The following is a 17,068-nucleotide window of genomic DNA, read 5'->3' as shown; positions in this document are numbered from 1 at the left end:
ACGTTTAATTAACAGTTGAATAAAATGGAGTCCTGGCTTCACCTCTGGCTAGCTGTGGGACCCAGCTTCAGGGTCTCCACATTCTGGGGTCTCATAAAGTCTTTTTCTTCAAAGCAGGAACTTGGGCAAGTGTTTTCTTCTCTCTCAGCATCAATTTTCCCACCTGTAAATTGAATTTGAGTTTGTAAGTCATTTCCCCTATCTCCCACCATTTGATTTTCTTGGATCTGGTCCAGGATGGAGTACCTGGTGCCAGTGATGTCCTGCGAGGTGCCCCTAAGAGGAGGAAGGATGAAAAAGTACAGATAAAAATGGTAGCAGAGGGAGAAACAGCCATGAGGCAAGAGTGTCCTAGGGACGTGGAGAGGCTTGAGGCGTTTTCTAGACCCCAACCCTCCCACGCTTCCACGTTTCCAAGCCAGAAACCTCAGGTAGGGTCTTGTTAGCCTGGGTCCCCCTACAACCAGGCAAACCCAGACTCTCCCCATTCTCCTAGGTCCGCCCACCACCAGAGGCCCTACCCCAGTGGCCCCGCCCCTCCAGTGGCCCCACCTGCCTGGCCGAGGCCCCGCCCCCACCAGGCCCCGCCTCCCTCTTCGCCTCCCGCCGGCTGGGGCTTGGGCTTTGCACCCGGCGGCGGCTGAGAACCGTGGCGGCTGCGGAGCCGGCAGCGCAGCCGGGCGGAGCGGAGCTGCCCGGCCCGGTGGCGGGCGATGCCCCCGTGAGCCTCTTTCGCCGCCCCTCCCCGCCCCGCGCCCCTACCCCCTCGGAGTCCGCCGCCCGCCTGGGACCGGGCCGCGCCCACCGCCGGGTCCGCGGGGCGGGGTCCCGGGGCAGCACCTGCCCCGCCTTGTGGAGCGGCCTCGCCCAGCAGAGACCCCTCCCTGTCTGGACCCTGGCCCCACCTCTGGGTAAGTCAGTAGGCCTCGCTCGCCTGGGAGTGGACGTGGGGAGGGGGCTGCGGAGGTCTGGGGGACCACCGGGGGGAGGGGGTTCCGGCCGTGAGGCGCCACGTAGGGATGTGAGCGTGCAGGGTTGGGGGGGTAGGGGCTCAGAGGATGAGCAGAGTGTTATATGATGACTCAGGGTTGGGGGCTAATGTATGAGAGGGGAACGTGGGGTGTTTGAGGAAGCCTGGAAAATGGGGTAGGGGACCCCAGAGTCTTGACTTCTTTGCTGATTCTCAGAGCACCTGGGGCCCTGGTCTTCAACAGCATTGCCTCACATGGCATTTTTGGAAAGTGCTTAAAATCTCTCCTGGAAAGGGAGCTGGAAGGCAGCCTGCTTTCTCCCTCCTGCCTGTGCCCTGGTTGAGAAGCAGGCACTCTTTCCTCCCAATGAAACACCATTGTGATGCCCAGAGGACACCCCCCTGCCAAGCCCATGAAATAAAAGGGGAGCCATGAAATAAAAGTACTCACTCTAGTCCTAGGGTTGGCAGAGGGGGCTTTTAGGAAGCTGGGAAAGGCAACTGGTCAATCCACGGTGGGGAGTCCAGGGTTCATGCAGGCTTGGCAGGACTCTTACTGGGGAACCTGGACACCCTTTCATTCAGGGGGAGTGTAGCTTTACTGGCTAACCTCCATGCTGCCTGGGCCCATGCCCACATGACCTTCTCTGGACAACCAAGACCAGTATCCTGGGCCTGTAAACCCAGGGAAAGCCCATAGCTCCTGTGGTCTTGAATGGAGTAGGCAATGCCATATCCAAGGCCAGAGAACAAGGGGTGCTGGCTGGCACTGCCTCTTTGGGTCTGGGGAGCCTGGGTGAATGTCGATGTCCACCCCTAGCCCCAAGGGTCTTGTCTAGGTGTGGAGAGGAAGACTGATGCCCCTTTGGTCCTGTCCTCTGCCTATGATGCCTTTTTAAGTCTAGGGTCCTTGGGTTTGGGGCCTGAAGTGGCAGGGAGAGGGCCCTTCTGGGCTAGGCCTGGTTATCAAGGGGTTAACTAGCCAGCCCCTGCCCCCCACCCCCAGTTGCTGCCAGCCACCAATTAGTCTGTAATCAGGCAGCTGCCAACTGTCCCTGGGGGCATGCTAGCAGCCTAATGGGACATTCTCTGGTTGGGGGTGTGGGGGCTGGAATTGGGGAAGGGGACCATGAAATCTGTGCTTAAACCTAGCACTGTGCCCTTCTGAACCTGTTTAGGGCCCACAGAACCCCCTCCTGCCCTCAGCACTGGGGCTGCCAGGCTTAGGGACCCCAGCCCTGGGGTTCAACACCTACTCAACGCTCTGCAGGGAATGAAGCCCAGAGTCAGGCAAACTTGACTTCAAACCCAGGCTCTGCCACTTTCTGGGTGTGTTCTATTGAGGGAATCACTTCCCCTCTAGGAGCCTCCTTCAGTAAAATAGACCCACCTTCCAGTTCTGTGGGGAGGAGTGATTGAAATGGTGGATCTGAGCTGCTTTGCACAGCGCCTGGCACTGCTGAACTCACCAGCAGCCCCCCTGCCAAGGACTTGACAGGACAGGCAGGCAGAAGCCAGGTGCTGAGGACAGCCAGGGACCAGGTTCCCTTCCCTGGGGGCATATGGTTGTGGGCCTGGCACAGTCTCTGCCTTAACTCTCCTGTCTCCCTCCCTCCTTGCTCAGACATTTCTGGTCTCGGACATTAATTGGATTTTCCTCTGCAGAGCCTGGGGCCAAGCTGCTACTTTCTGGGCTCCCCCTATCCCTAACCAGGTGCTAAGCTCTGTGGGGTCTCTCAGGGGTCTGGGTGACATCCACAGCTGCCACAGCAGCTGGCCCTTTAAGGAGGGAAGAAAACAATTATCTGGCCTGGGCATTGCATCAGCTGGAGCCTGGAGGGTCCCTGGGGAAGGGGGGGCAGGCTGGTGGTTGATTTCATTAGTGCCATGTGAGAACTCTCACCCGAGTCTGCTGGCTCCCCAGCTGCAGCCTCCTCCCCCAGGCAGCAGCAGCCCTTAGCCCCATTGCTTCCCCCTACCGCACCCCAAGAGCTCTACCTTGGAGGACTCCACGTACCCCAGCCCACATCTTGGGCCCTGGGCAGAGAGGGGTGTGGAAGTGTCTCTTGCACTGGCTTTTTGCTGACTTGGGGTGCAGCACTTTGCTGACTATGGGGGTGTCTCCCCTTAGTGTTTGGCTGACCAGGGCTTGGGGGGTGATGGTCTGTATTTCTCCTACGCTGGCATTTTGTTGATGCAGGGAAGGGATGCTTTCTACACGGGCCTCTCACTGACCACGGGGCTGCCTTCTGCACTAGGATTTTGCTGACCTGACAGAGGAGCTGAGCTGCTCTGGGTGTGTGTGAACTGAAGGCACAGGTGAGAAACGATTGCTCCCTGGCCGGAAGTTCAGGGGCAGAGAGGACACCAGGTATGTGAGCATCAGACAGACCTGGGTTCAAATCCTGAATTCCCCACTTCCAGGCTCTGGTGCCACTTCAGGCAACTGGTTTCAGACTCCTCTGGAAAACAGGCATAATTTACACTCCTACTGCTCCACCCCCATCAAGAAGGTACTGGGGGATTAGATGCAGTGACTGGATGTACCCCCCCCCCCATCTCTTCCCTTTGCAAGTTTGGGCTTCTCCCACCTTGGGCTCAAGGCACCTGAACAAGAAAAAGAGGATGAGGGGGGAATGGAGAGAAGGGGAGAGGGAGTGCAGGACCCTCCTGCCTCTGTTGCAAGGGGGATGCCTTCAGATACCCGGATGCACCAAGCTCTGTGAGCCACATGGCCCTGGCTCCATGGAGCCTGCATTCCAGCCCCATTCTAGCCTGGGATGGCCCAGGACTGCTAATGACACCAGTGTCACTGTGTTGAAAGGAAGGATTCAGGGAGCCTAGAGTTGAGGAGGCAAAGAAGCAGGGATTAGGAGAGGGAGCAGTGTGTGCTCAGGCCTGGGTGATGTTGGAAGGGGCTGGGGGGGTGTGGGGAGGGCAGCAGTGGAGGAGAGAGGGTAGAGAATATGCAGTGGCAGAGGCCAGACCTTCCTGGTCAGTAGGGTACTAAAGGCTTAGGAGTTCTCCTGAGGCCAAAGGCAGCCCCTAAAGAGCTTTAAGCCGAGAAGGCAGTGTTTCATTTCAAGAGAGCAGGGGCTTGGGTCTATGGCCCTGGCAGAGCCTTCTTGGGAGTGACCTTTTGCCCTTTCACGCCCCCTTCCCTGGGTAGCAGCCCTGGCGCCCAGGGAGCTGGTTGTTTATGTGGTTTGCCCCAGGAGGGCGGGGCCCGGTCCCTCCAGCTCCCTCTCTCTGGGCCTTGTTGACAAAGTTCACCCCTTGGGTCCAGATTCTCCCTACCTCCCCAGGGAGCCAGAGGGCAAAAGGCAGCGGTTTGGTACCAGGCTGGCCTATGTTCACATCCCAGCTCTGTAGCTCTCAAGGTGGGTGACTTCTGGCAAGGCCCACCCCATCTCTAGACCTCAGTGTCGTCAACTGTAAAACGGAGTTGGTCTTATTTCTACGGGAAGGACAAAATGAAATTCCGGATGAAAATTACAAAACCCTATCTTGATGTCTGTTGGCATTTCTGCTCTGTCGCCTGGGGCTGACACCTCCTCCAGGCCAGGCCTGCGGGGCTGGGTGGGGGCGGGGACAGGGCTGGTGTCCCCAGTCTAAGGCTGCAGGAGCCCGGTGTTAGCAGGACCTCAGGCTCCGTTTAGTGTTCTGCTGTCACCATCTTGAAATTCCTCATTTTGAACAAGGGTCCTACATTTTCATTTAGCACTGGACCCTGCATATTATGCAGCCCCACAAATTGGGTAGGGGTAGGAAGAGGCAGGGAGAGACACAGACCTGCAAATAGTTCCCAAGTGGAGGAGGTACAAGGTGGAGGGCATGACTAACTGTCCCAAGGTGGGCGGGATGTTAATAATAGTAACATTTATTTAGTGCTTACTGTGTGCTAGGTTCTCCGCGAAGTACTTTACATACTCACCGTCCAACAGATCCTAGGAGGTAGGTACGATTATTATTTCCATTATATAGATGACAGAAGTGAGGTTAAAGTTCTTGGCCCAAGTCACACAGCCCTCAAGTAGCAGAACTGGGATTCAGACCCAGGTTGGACAGCAGAGTGCATGCTGGGACTTGGGGAAGTCTCCCCTAGGAGGAGGGGCTCCCTGAGCTGTATCTTCAGAGTAGGAAGAGGTGCTGGGGGAGAGGGAGGGAAACTGTCTGTGCTGAGGCCGGAGGCTTGGCCAGAGAGGTAGAGCCAAAGCCGGAGGCCTCCTGGGGCTGAGGGAATGAACCTTTAGATTCCATGGTTCTAATTGCTCAAGTTCAGAGCTTCTGGTCACTCTGCCTCCAGGCCCTGCTGCCACTAGGATTCCCCCCTCCCAGTTGGTCCCCTCCCCCATCCTCTCTTTAAACTGCCCACTCTTCCTCCACTGCCGGGTAATCTCATTATTCTCTGGACCTGAGCAGTCTCTGTCTCTCCTGGGCTCAGGCCCTGCAGGTCTAACTGCTTCTTGGGCCACATTCAGATGTCTCACAATCTGGGGTCCAAACCCAGGTCCCCAGGTCCCCAGCTCCGCCTGCCGGCACCTGCTCTGCCTCCAGCATCTCCAGCTCGTCTCTGCTGCCACCATCCACCCACTTGCTCAAGCTGGAAAGCTGGAAGTTCTCCTGGACACCTCCCTCTCCCTCACCCCCACATCCCACAGCCGTCCTCAGCGAGTCGTGTTAGCTCTCTGTATCTCTTTCCCTGCCCTCCGCCCCTTTCCAGGCCACCGCCGGCTCCCAGCCTAGACCGCATGGACAGCCTCCTGGAGTCGGCTCCTCCTGTTTCTGTTCTTGCCCTGCATTATTTCATTTTTCACACCGCAGCCAGCGCAATCTTCGAAAGATAAACGTTTGATTGTATCATCTCCCTGTGTAAGACCCTTCCAAGTCTTCTTGGAACCAAAGCCAGACTCTGACGCAGTCTCCGAGGCCCTGTGTGATCTGCTCCTTGCCTACCTTTTTCTCTCATCTGGTACCATTCTCCCTCTCCCTGAGCAGCAGGACTTTCGCACATGTCCCTCCATCCCGGAATGCACTCCTCCTCCTGTGCCTTGTTAACTCCTACTTAGCTTTCAGAGAGATACCGGCTCCAGCATCATTTCCCCGGTGAAGCCTAAAAACCAGAAACTAAACACTGCCCCCCCCCCCGCCCCCAGCTCCATAGGACCTCGTTAGGTCTTCATGACACTCATCGTACTTGAATTGCTTCTTCCTTGTTTCTCTTTCTTGCTGGCCTGTGAACCTCGTGGGGTCAGGAATGCTGTGTTGCCTAGCCCCAGCACACAGTAGGTACACAGTGAGCTGGTCAGTGGATGAAAGGAACAGATGACTCATTGCTGCAGCCTCTTAACCAGCCTCCCTGCCTTCAGGCCTGCCTTCTCCAGTCCTTTCTTCGTATGGCCCCAGAGCCATCTTTCTAAAGTACAGAACTGACCCTGTCACCCCCCACTACTTAAAATACTTCAATAGCTCCCTATTGCTGAAAAGAAAGGCCTCAGCTTCTTAGCATGGAATTCAAAGCCTTTGTGATCTTCACCGGACAGACGCCTCTCTAGCTTCATCTTCCCTGCTCCCCCCCCCCACCCCCCGCCCATTTTGAACTTCTGGCAGTTCCTCTAACACGTCAGGCTGTTTGGTGCCTCTGTGCCTCTGCACTTGCTGTTCCTGCTGCCTGTAAGGCCTCCCCCACCCCTGCTTCGTCTCCCTGGAAAATGTCCTTCACTTTTCCAAACCGGCTCAGCTGTCACCTTTGCTGCGAGGCCTCTGAGGACCCTTCCGGCCCTTCCTGGACAGTGTTAATTTGCCCTTCTTTGGCCACATCTGTACAGAGGCTACATCTGTAGCCTACAGGTGTACAGATGTACATCCTTATCTTCTGTTAGCGGAGCTCATCCAGTGCAGACACACTCATTTTTTTTTTTCCCTCCCAAGATTGTTCCTCTTTACGCCTCTAGTTCCCAGCTTCTCCCCTTTCTTAATTAGGTCTTTGCTTGTATATAGAAACCCACTCCAGCCAGCTTCAGTAATAAAGAAGAGTTCAGGGGTGTCTGGGTGGCTCAGTGGGTTAGAGCCTCTGCCTTCAGCTCAGGTCATGATCCCAGGGTCCTGGGATCGAACCCCATATCAGGCTCTCTGCTCAACGGGGGGCCTGCTTCCTTCTCTCTCTTTCTCTGCCTGCCTCTCTGCCTACTTGTGGTCTCTGTCTGTCAAATAAATAAATAAAATATTTTTTTTTAAAAAAGGGTTTATTACCAGGACACAAGAGATTCCTGAGAACAGAGGGGCAGAAAAATCGGTAGCTTCTGGGAGGCAGGACCTGTAGGTCAGGAGAAATGGAAGTGGCCGTTCTCTGCACCTTGCTAGCTGCTTCTATCTTTCTTTCTCCACAGGCTGGGTTTTTTCTGCTTTACCAGACCCTGGGCACCCTACAGTTGGGGTTTGGCTGATCCAAGTCCAAACTTGTATGAGAGGATCTGATTGGCTCAGGATCTGATTGGGTCAGGTGCCCACCCAGGTTCAATCAACTGCAGCCTGCTGGGAAGGCTCTCCAAGTCAGACAGCCAGACGTTGCTCTTGACCGGGTTGGAGAAAGGTAGTGGTGGGGAGCATCTTTGTTGTCTGAGCAAGTACATAAGACACCTGCTAGAATCCTTAGAGTGCTGTGGCGGACCTCGCCCCCAACCTTCCATCTGGATAGACCTGGAGAAAACAGCCCAGGCGTTGTGACTTAAAGGGGAGTCTTTTCCTGGGCCAGCAAGGCCTAGTGCAGACTCTGAAGAGCCGACCAGTTGTCACTCAAAGCCCAGAGCAGAAAGGTAGGAAGATGAGACCCTAAATTTTCTCACTTCTTTTTGGAGTGGGCAGAGAAGGAAGAGGAGGGCATGAGAAGACAGGATAGTTCTCCCTATGAAAATCATATTCGTTCTCTAAGACAGAACTCATTTCCTCTCTTCAGTGAAGAACACTGTCATGCCTGCCCACCCCCAGCAGCCTTTTTTTTTTTAAACCTGAATTAATTCTATTCGTTTTACTTCCCTAATAATAAACATTTTTCAGTCCTCACTTTGTGCCAGACTCTATGTGCAAGCATTATTTCATTGAACCCTGACACCCTGTAAGATAGGTACTATTACTATCCCCATTTTACAGACAAGGAAACTGAGGTTCAGAGAGGTGCCATTATTCGGCTAGGGACCCACAGCAGTGTGACTCCAGAATAAAACTCTACTTACTCACTTGCCTATTTGCCTTCAGGATTGTGAGGGCCTCATAGGCAGATGCAAGGTCACCATTCTCCCTCTACTCCCCCGTGCCCAGGAAGAGGTCCGCCTAGAATAAGGGCTTCCAATGATGGAGGACAGATGGAGGCAGGGAGAGTAGAAAAGTGGGGTGGGAGTTGAGGATCTACCTTGTGCGGCGATGTGACTCAGAACAAATCTCTTAATCTTTCAGAGCCTCCGTTTTCTCATTCAGAAGTGGGGATGATAATTCCTGCTGTGCAGCTCATACTAGACTGGCTGTAGGGTCAATTTGTAAGTGGGAGAGAATTGAGCAATTTCTAAGGATTGTTATTATCAGAATGGATTGTGATACCGAGGCTGTGGTACCAGGGCTCGAGGTAGCCACTGTGTCCAAGCTCCTACAGGATGCGGGCAAGCCTAGAGCTTTCCACAGTGAGAAGAAGCACTTTCAGCAGGACCTGAAGTGACTTTCAGTGGGTCATGGACCTGTCATTATATAGCACTGGCTCACGTAGTGAGAAAGTCGGTTCCCTTTCAACTCCGTCAAGTCCAAGGTTGTCCCAGGGAGAAAGTGCCAGTGTGTCTTTAACAACTTTCCAGCACTGCTACCCTTCGCTTTTTAACAAAGAGGTCTTGACTGGCAACTCTGTGTAGCTAAAATTTAATAATACAGTTTGCTTTTACTGTATTTATTTTACCATTATTTTCTACTTATTGAAAGCAATAATAGCCTTTGCATTTATAGTAGTAACACAAAGTTTCTATTTACAGTAAATGCATGTAAGTTAAAAGTGTCAATTATAAGACCATAGTTAAGGAACTGTACAAGAGTATGGAGATTTGGCAGAAATTGTTGAGGGGGCACACAATGTCATGTGCATAATGCAAAATTGGGAAGTGCTATGGGGACGTCAGAGACCTGGCCTATTGGCCTAAGTAATCTTGAAGCTCCCTTCCACCTGCCTGGAAAATCTGGGGTCTCTTCCCACTCTGCCATCCTGCTTCCCTCTCCTTACCTCATGCCCTGTCTTGGGTTTCTTTCAGAAAATCCTGCCATAATTATTCTGTAGACAGGAGAATTTGTGCTACCTGTCCCTCCCCTACTGGAGAGGGAGGCTCTTGGAGCTGGAGTGTCTAGATGGGGATAGCATGTCCCTTCATCTCTGAGGCAGCACTTGGGTATGCCTGGGGGAAGCAGGAGCTGCAGACTCCTCAGTTTCTTGGTTCCCATGCACAACACAAACCTCAGGCCTCCCAGAGGGTGGGAGTCCCAGAGAGCACAGAGGCTGTGGGAGCTGCAGGTGAGGGCAAGGCCATCCCAGGGCCTGCAGGCCCCAGAGCTGGGGGCCTGGGGACAGCAAAGCTGGGGAGGCTTTGAGGTCTCAAAGGTCCCCCTTTCCCTGCTTCCCCCCTCTCACCTCTTTGAGCTACTGTCTGTCTGCCCTGGGGTATTGGGCCGCAACCCCCACCCTGCCCCCAGAGGCCTCAGAGTACACACAGAATGTATCCGCGGGAATCAACACCAGGACCAGGCAGGAGGGATGGAAGTCCCATGTCCACAGCAGGAGGGCAGGCCTGGGCTCCAGGAGGGTGTGGGTCCTGGGTAGTGTGAGGCATGTGCTTCTGTATCCCTAGTGAGGGTCTCTGTGAAGGCATACTGTGTGTGTGTGTGTGTGTGTGAGAGAGAGAGAGAGAGAGAGAAAGTTTGTGTGTGTGTGTGTGTGTGTGTGTGTGGTGAAGTAGCTCTGGGCAATATGTCTGAAGGACTCTGTGAAGGCATGCTGCGGGTGTGCGCACACACAGTGTGTGATATGTGTGTCTGAGATTCTCTGTGAGTAGCAGGTGAGTTTGTGCATGCATGCCAGGATGTCAGTGTGACGTGCAAGGGGGTCTGCAGTGCACTCCTCTCCACGCGGTGTGTGTCTGCCAGACATTGTGTGTGTGCTGTGTGTCTAGGCGGCTTGCTGCTGGGTGTGGTGTGTGCCTGTTGTTTTGTGTAGTCGCGGTCTTTGTACAGCGCGCGTCTGGCTGCGTGGTGCGTCTGAGTGGCCCCGGGAAGCTGCGTGGCGTGTACGCGGGTCTTTGTGCCCCGGGAATGGTCCGGGGGGCGGAGCGGTGTGCCGGGAATGCGGAGTGCGCCTCAGGGCGGTGGGTGTGCTGGGTTCCTGGGGAGGGTTCCCAGGATGGGGTGGGGGAGAAGGGGTGGGAGCGGGCGGCGCCTTCCAGCTAGGCGCGGGGGCTGGTAACCCGAGCCCCTTCCCCTATGAAATATTGATCGAGCCTCACCGCTACTGAGGCAGGGGCCAGGGGATGCGGAGAGAGCTGGGTCGGTCGCTGTCCATGGTGCTGCCGAGAGGGGGGAGCCGATCTCCCTATCCACCAACATCCTGGGGGGGCGGGGTTGGGGGGAAGGGTCGGGGACTGCCTCGGAGTATGAAGTTGCCTGTTCTACCGCCTGTGGCTCAATTCCGCCACCCCATCTAGAAAGGTGGAACGGGAGCAAATGGACATTTTGGAGGGGATCAGTATCCCCCAGGAGGAGGGTAACGACAGGGCTGGGTTTACCTGGGACTGTTTTAATGTACACCTGTGGTGTGATTGTTGGTATCGTCTCTGCTCACTCTCAAGAGTCGTAGTTGGATGATAAATTATGTGCTTCCTGGTCATAAGGTGTTGCTCCAAAGACCTCTTCTCCCCGTTTCTCTGCTTTGCCCTGGGGGTTTGGTAAGTTCTGGGGTGCGCACATGTCAGGTATGTGTGTTTGCAGGTTAAGCAATCGGTCTTCCTGTGCTAGGGCTGATCTGCAATAAGTGCTTGGGAACCAAGCTCGCTGGAATCCTGCTGAAGCCCAGACCTACTCCTGGGAATCCAGCCCTCTTTGCCACCATTTCAAATCCTGCTTTCCATGGGAACAGTGCTCTTTTTCAAGCCTGGGCTTCCCTTGCCATCCTACAGCCTTGGTTGGACAGGCCTTTCCTTGGTTTTGATGTCACAGTACGGTAGGGCCTCCAGGTTGGCTGTCTGTATACTCAACGGTATCTTCTCTGACCTTCCTGCTGATTCTCTCTTCTTGAGTAGATTCTATTTTCCTCCTGCCCTTCGCTCTGGATATTACCTCTCACCCTTTGCTCACTCTGTACTCCCCTCTGGGCATTCTCTTTCTTTTCTGCACCTCAAGTTTCCCTTCATGGTACACATCCAAATCCTGCCCACTCACATTGCTCTCCTGGGCTCCACTGAATCTGCTTACCTGCCCAGTGCCTCTTTGTGGGAGTTGCAACATTATGTCAGACTCATCACAACTAAGATGGGACTCATCTTCCCCTTAAGCCAGTGTTTTCCTCTGGGACCTCAAGCTTTGCTGATAGTGCTTCTCATTCTCCACCCTTCCTCTAAATCACTTTGGATTCTGTTTTTTTTTTTTTTTCCTCTTCCCAACAGTGTCCCATCTAGGCAACCCCCAAGCCGTCGCATGACTCCTGGGCACCCCTTTTCTTTTCCCGTCTGCATTATCTGAAGCAGTGTAGCCTTCTTATCTGCCTTTTGACTCTTCTTCCTTCTGTCAGACCTTCTTCTGAGTCTGCACTCAGTGTCAGATTGATCTCTGTAAAACAGACATCTAAGTCATGTCAGATTTCACTCCTTATGGGATTAAAGCCAAGCTTCTTAAGAAGCCCTGCATTCAGAGCCCTTCATTGGCTGTTCCCAGCCTACCTTTCTAGCCCTCCCTCCCACAATTGTATTTACATCCTGTTCCAGCTGCACTGCTCTCTATTCACCATCCTACAAACATAGCACTTTCTCTCTGGACCTTCCCAGGTAGTTCCCACCTCCTTCCTGCCAACTCTGTCTCTCCAAATCCCACCTGTCTTTTGAGATACTCTGCAGTGCACTTCCCAGTGTGCCATTTCTGGTCTCCCTATCCTGGAGCTTTCACTCTTGCAGAATAACCAGAATATTTAATCTTTAACTTTCAGTGCCTTGGGTGGCCCATAGACCAGCAACGTGGGTTATCACCTTAGACCTTGTTAGAAATGCAGACTTTCGGGTTCTCCATGGGATGTATGGGATTGAGGTCTGCATTTCAACAAGATCCCCAAGTGATTTGTGTGAATATTCAAGTTTGAGGGTACACTCATGAAGGGTAGGATTTTGCTTCTGTTTGGGAATGTCCTTCAGCCAGGCTGGTGGTGTTCACAAGTGCCAAGTCTGGCAGCCCCCACCAGGTGACAGGTGCCACATCTGGCTGGATCCCATGAGCTGTGAGCTGTGAGGGTTGAGAAGCATGCGTACTTTGCCTGGACCCCTCCCACCGGGAATCTATTCCTCCCAAGACCCCCAGAGCTCAAGCTCTGGGGATCTGACTCCAGAAAACGCTCTAGCAAGACAAGGAGGAATCAGTTAGTCAATGAAAAAGTAGTTATCAAGCAGATAGCAGAACTTCTTCCTCTTCATAAAACACATATTGGTGGAAATGACTTGTTTTAACGTATGTTTTGAAAAGAAAAATAAGTATTTTAGTTTTTCTTTATGATAACATCAATATAGTCTCTCAAGTGGGAACTTAGAAAAACACAGTATGTCATATGAAGAAAATAAAATGACTCACAATTCTACTATCCAACTGCAAATACTGTTAATTTAATATTTGTTTGAGATCATGATTCATTCATTCAGCACATTTTTACAGAGCCCTACTGTGGGCCAGACCTATGCCAGGCGCTAGAGTTTCCTGGTGAAGAAGACATGGTGTCTATTTTTAGGTAGCTCACACCAGGGGCTGGGGTGTGGGAAGACAGGCACTGAACAAATTAGGAATAGCAACATATGAGTTTCCTAAGGCAGCTATAACAAAGCACCACAAACTGGCTTGCCTAAAACAACAGAAACTTAATTCTCTCATAGTTCTGGAGGCTAAAGGTCCAAGGTCAAGGTGTTGGCAGGATCGGTTCCTTCTGAGGGAGATGCTCTTCCATGGCTCTCGCCTCACTTCTGGTGACAGCTGCTAATCCCCGGCATTCTTTAATCTGTTGCTCCTCACTCCAGATTCTGCCTCCGTCGTCCCATGGCATTCTCCCATGGGAGAATGTGTGTCTCTGTCTTCACATAGCTGTATTCTTTTAAAGACACCAGTCATCTTGGATTAGGGCCCAACCTACACCAACATGACTTCAACTTCACTGATCACATCTGCAATGACCTTCTTCCAGACAAGGTCATATTCTACAGTACTGGGGTTTCTACCTCAACATATCTTTTTTTGGAGGCGGGGTGGGGTGGGGTGGGGTGGACACAGTTCACATAATAGGCAGGGCCAGTGCAGAGTCTGGGAGAGCATGACAGGGAGACTCACTTTGGCTGAGAAGATTCTTGGAAAAATGACATTGCATATGGGACTGAGCAAAGAGTAGGGATCAGCCAGGCAAAGGGGGTACGCAGACAAATGCAGGGTAGGAAGGCTAGAGAAGAGCATTCCAGGCAGATGAGAGACACAGAGCACTTTTGAAGAACAGGAACGAGACAAGTGCAGCTGAAACACAGATGAGGGGCAAGAACAGGGGATGAGCTGGGCCACTGGGCTTACGGGCCTCCGCATGAGGGGTTTTTACTTTATCCTGAAGGAAATGGGGAGCTACGGGAAGCTGTCGTGCAGGAGCGATTCATTCTGCTTTGTGACTGATCTCACAAAACTGAGCTGTCCGAAGGCTGTGTGGTTCCTCTCTATCTCCAGTTCTGAGGGAAAGACACAAGGCCATGTCCTCAGGAGCACCGTGGCTGAGAGAAGACCCATGGCAGCCCAGGCTGAGGAATGAAGGCATGGCCCTGCCTCCAGCAGCCCCTAGTCCAAGCAGGGAGGACAAGCCCTGCCCTCCGCAACCTTGGTCTGAGCAGGACACAGGGTTCAACCAGCTCTGGGTCTCTCTTGCCCTTCAGTGTTTTGAGTCCTTGGAGTTGGGAACACAGATTTGGGTCTGCCCACCCCACCTCTGCCCTGCCATGAGGCCTGTGTCTGAGAATGTGTCCAGGGCAAGCACGTGGCCCGTGGAGGGTCCCTGAGACCAGAGGTGCAGATGCCGAGGGAGGCCACGTGCTAGGTTTAGTGGGGGTCATCTTCTGAGTACCTTGCTCCCCTCAAAGAATGTCTGTCTATCGCCTTTCTATGCAAGAACTAGTCTGGTGCTCACCCCATCCCTTACCACACCCTCAGAGGGCCACCTCTTTACCGTGTGTGATGGGGAGGGCTTCCCTGTCCAAAGCTGCTTGTCCTCCCTTGCCTGGGCTGGGTGGGCCAGGCTGGGTGGAGGAGAAGTGGGTCAGCCCCGTAGCCATGGTGACAGCAGCTGCTCCCTGCCAGCCTTCTCATCTCCTCACCACAAACCTCACCGAGGAGCTCTTTTGTCCGACCTGCAGGGATGGGGGCCAGGAGAGTGGTACTGGGGGCTGGAGCGGGGATGAGTGTGTGTGTATTCAAGCTCACACAAGCGCCTGCCCAGAGCCGGTATGCGTGCCTCAGCCACAGACACCCAAGACCCAGGTAAGACACTTCCCACTTCCCTGCCCACTGAAGGTTGGGCTCTTCCCACCTCTTTGGGCTGGGCAGGGGCCAAGGAGGGCTGTGTGTGTGAGTGTGCATGGGTGTCTACACATATATGAGTCCGCAAAAGCCTGTGGCGTCAGTGTGGCGGCTTCTGTGTACCTTTGTCTCGGGGGTGCGTGTGCTTCTCTGTGGACACATGTGATTATGTCTTTAAGTGTATATCATCTGTCTGGGTCTGTAGGGTGTGTGATTACACATCTGAAATCGAGTGCCTTCTGTCTCTCCCTGTGTGTGTGTATAGCGTTGTGTGTGGGAGTCCGGCTTGGGGGAGACAAAGGTCACAGAATCAGGAGGGGAGCTGGTATGGTGCTCCCTGTTCAAGCTGGGTGTGCTCCCTCAGCCCAATCTACCTCTCCCATCACATGCCTGTCCTGTCACCTGCCCATCTTTTCCTGAGCGAGGGGAAGGGGAGGCTAGGAAAAAAGAGAACCCCTCCACCCTTCTGTGGAGGCAGACACTGGCCTCTGACAGGGGCATAGATTGGGATGGAAAATATGGTGGGCAGCCCTGGTGCTGGGTCCAAGTTGAGTCAGGGGTCTCCAATGCCAGACCCAGCATCCAGTGGGGGCCTGGGAGCTGAGATGCTGACAGAAAACAGCACAGCATCACGTGCCAGCTCCCACCTCAGCTAAGAGGCACAGGGACCCAGAACCCATGCTGTCCTGGGATCTGGGTAGAAGCAGCCTGGGCCGAATGGAGGGGTGATCCTGTTGGTCTCTGAGCCTTCATGAAGTGGTTGCATTTGGTGTGCTATCCAGAGCAATAAGCGTTGACACCTGTGTACCTTCCCTGTTTACAAAGGCACCATTAGGAGTAGTAACAGTACAGTTGCCCAGCTGAGCATTTAGCTCTGTTACCAGTCCTTATTTTGCAACATTTCATCTAATAATCCTAAAGCAAGCATTCTTATCTCATGGCCAAGAGATGAGGAGCAGTAGGCTGGGGTCGGGGGGCTTGTTAAGGAATTGCCCTGCATCCTACAGCTTGTAAATGACAGATTTAGGTTTTGAACCAAGTCTGTCTGTCTCCAAAGCCTGTGTGTGTATGTGTGTGTGTGTGTTTAAAGATTTTATTGATTTACTTGAACCAGAGTGAGAGCCAGAGCAAGAGAGAGGGAGAAGCAGACCCCCTGCTGAGCAGAGAGTCCAACACAGGGCTCGATCTTAGGACCCTGAGATCATGACCTGAGCCACCCGGGCACCCCTAAAGCCTGTGTTTTTGATCAGTGTTTTCTTGCTCCTCATTATACACATCTGACACCCAGTCCAGCCTGGAGAGTGGGTCTGGGTCCAGGTGGCAAGTAGACTCATCACATAGAAGAGGAGATGGGGGACGCCTGGTAGCAAGTTGGTTAAGCTTTTGTCTGCCTTCAGCTCAGGTCATGATCCCAGGATCCTGGGATTGAGTTGCACATCCCTGCTCTGCGTGGAGCCTGCTTCCCCCTCTGCCTCTCTCCCTGCTCCTGCTCCCTTGCATGCACATTCTCTCTCTCCCTCTCCCTCTCCCTCTCTATCTTTAAAAAAAGAAGAAGAAAAAAAATTTTTTAAAAAGAAGAAGAAGAGATGGAAGTTCAGAGAAGCAGAATGACTTGCTCAGGGTGACATGGCTGGGGGTGGAGCCAGGAGCCCCCCCCCCCCAACCACACTTCGCATGTCAGAGTCTGGGGAAAGATGCAAACCCTATCAGTCAGGGGGAAGACTGAGGAATGAGGAGTAGGGTGTTGAGCTCCTCAGCATTTGGACCTCCAAGTGTCTCTCATCTGTGAAGTTTTAAAGTTGTGGGTGGGGCTTCAGCAACAGTAGTCTGACATGAAAGTGCCGAAAGGCAGGTTAGGGGACCCAGGAGTTGGGATGGTTTTACAGAGTAGGAAACAGAATCAGAGAGTTTAAATGATTAGCTCAACATCACAGAGCTATCTCCAAAGTCTGTCTTTTTATGCCACCAATTACTGGAAGCTCTTACGGATAGCTGTTTTTGCTAGCCCTTCCTCTAAACTTCCCTCTTTCCTTCCAGACTCTTACCACATCACCTCCTTGTGGGAGCTACTGTGACTGCCTTCACCACCTTCCTGAAAACTGGTGTCTGGGCGGAAGTTAACTGCAGCCTCGTGTAAATGCCCTAGGGCTGTGCTACTGGATGGGGCACAGCCCCCTGTGATGTGGAGCCCTGCACTCAGACTCATCAATTCGGTGAGTTTGGCTTTTCTTCCAAGTGGAGAGGAAGCACCTCCCTGGTGACGTGGGACCTAGGAGTTAGGAG

The 17,068-nt window shown here is 53.3% G+C and overlaps 1 protein-coding gene across 4 annotated transcripts in view; it reads left to right on the top strand.

Annotated features, from left to right (window-relative positions):
• The first annotated feature begins 586 nt into the window (after positions 1–586).
• Positions 587–17,068, top strand: part of RIMS3 (regulating synaptic membrane exocytosis 3) — a 34,484-nt gene continuing 18,002 nt past the window's right edge. The window contains exons 1-4 of one of the 4 annotated variants that reach the window (XM_045064294.1): positions 587–911; positions 3,171–3,289; positions 4,876–4,924; positions 16,823–16,998. The gene's annotated coding sequence lies outside the window, so the exon portion shown is untranslated. Of the gene's footprint in view, positions 912–3,170; positions 3,290–3,958; positions 4,925–16,822; positions 16,999–17,068 lie in introns of those variants that run through there. The other 3 variants (XM_004740664.3, XM_004740663.3, XM_004740667.3) reach the window with 3 other exon arrangements.

Source organism: Mustela putorius, unplaced genomic scaffold (assembly GCF_011764305.1).
Source record: "Mustela putorius furo isolate JIRA1106 unplaced genomic scaffold, ASM1176430v1.1 tig00003853_pilon_pilon_pilon, whole genome shotgun sequence".
In the NCBI taxonomy this organism is placed as follows: domain Eukaryota; kingdom Metazoa; phylum Chordata; class Mammalia; order Carnivora; family Mustelidae; genus Mustela; species Mustela putorius.
This window is presented reverse-complemented; position numbering and strand designations above follow the sequence as displayed.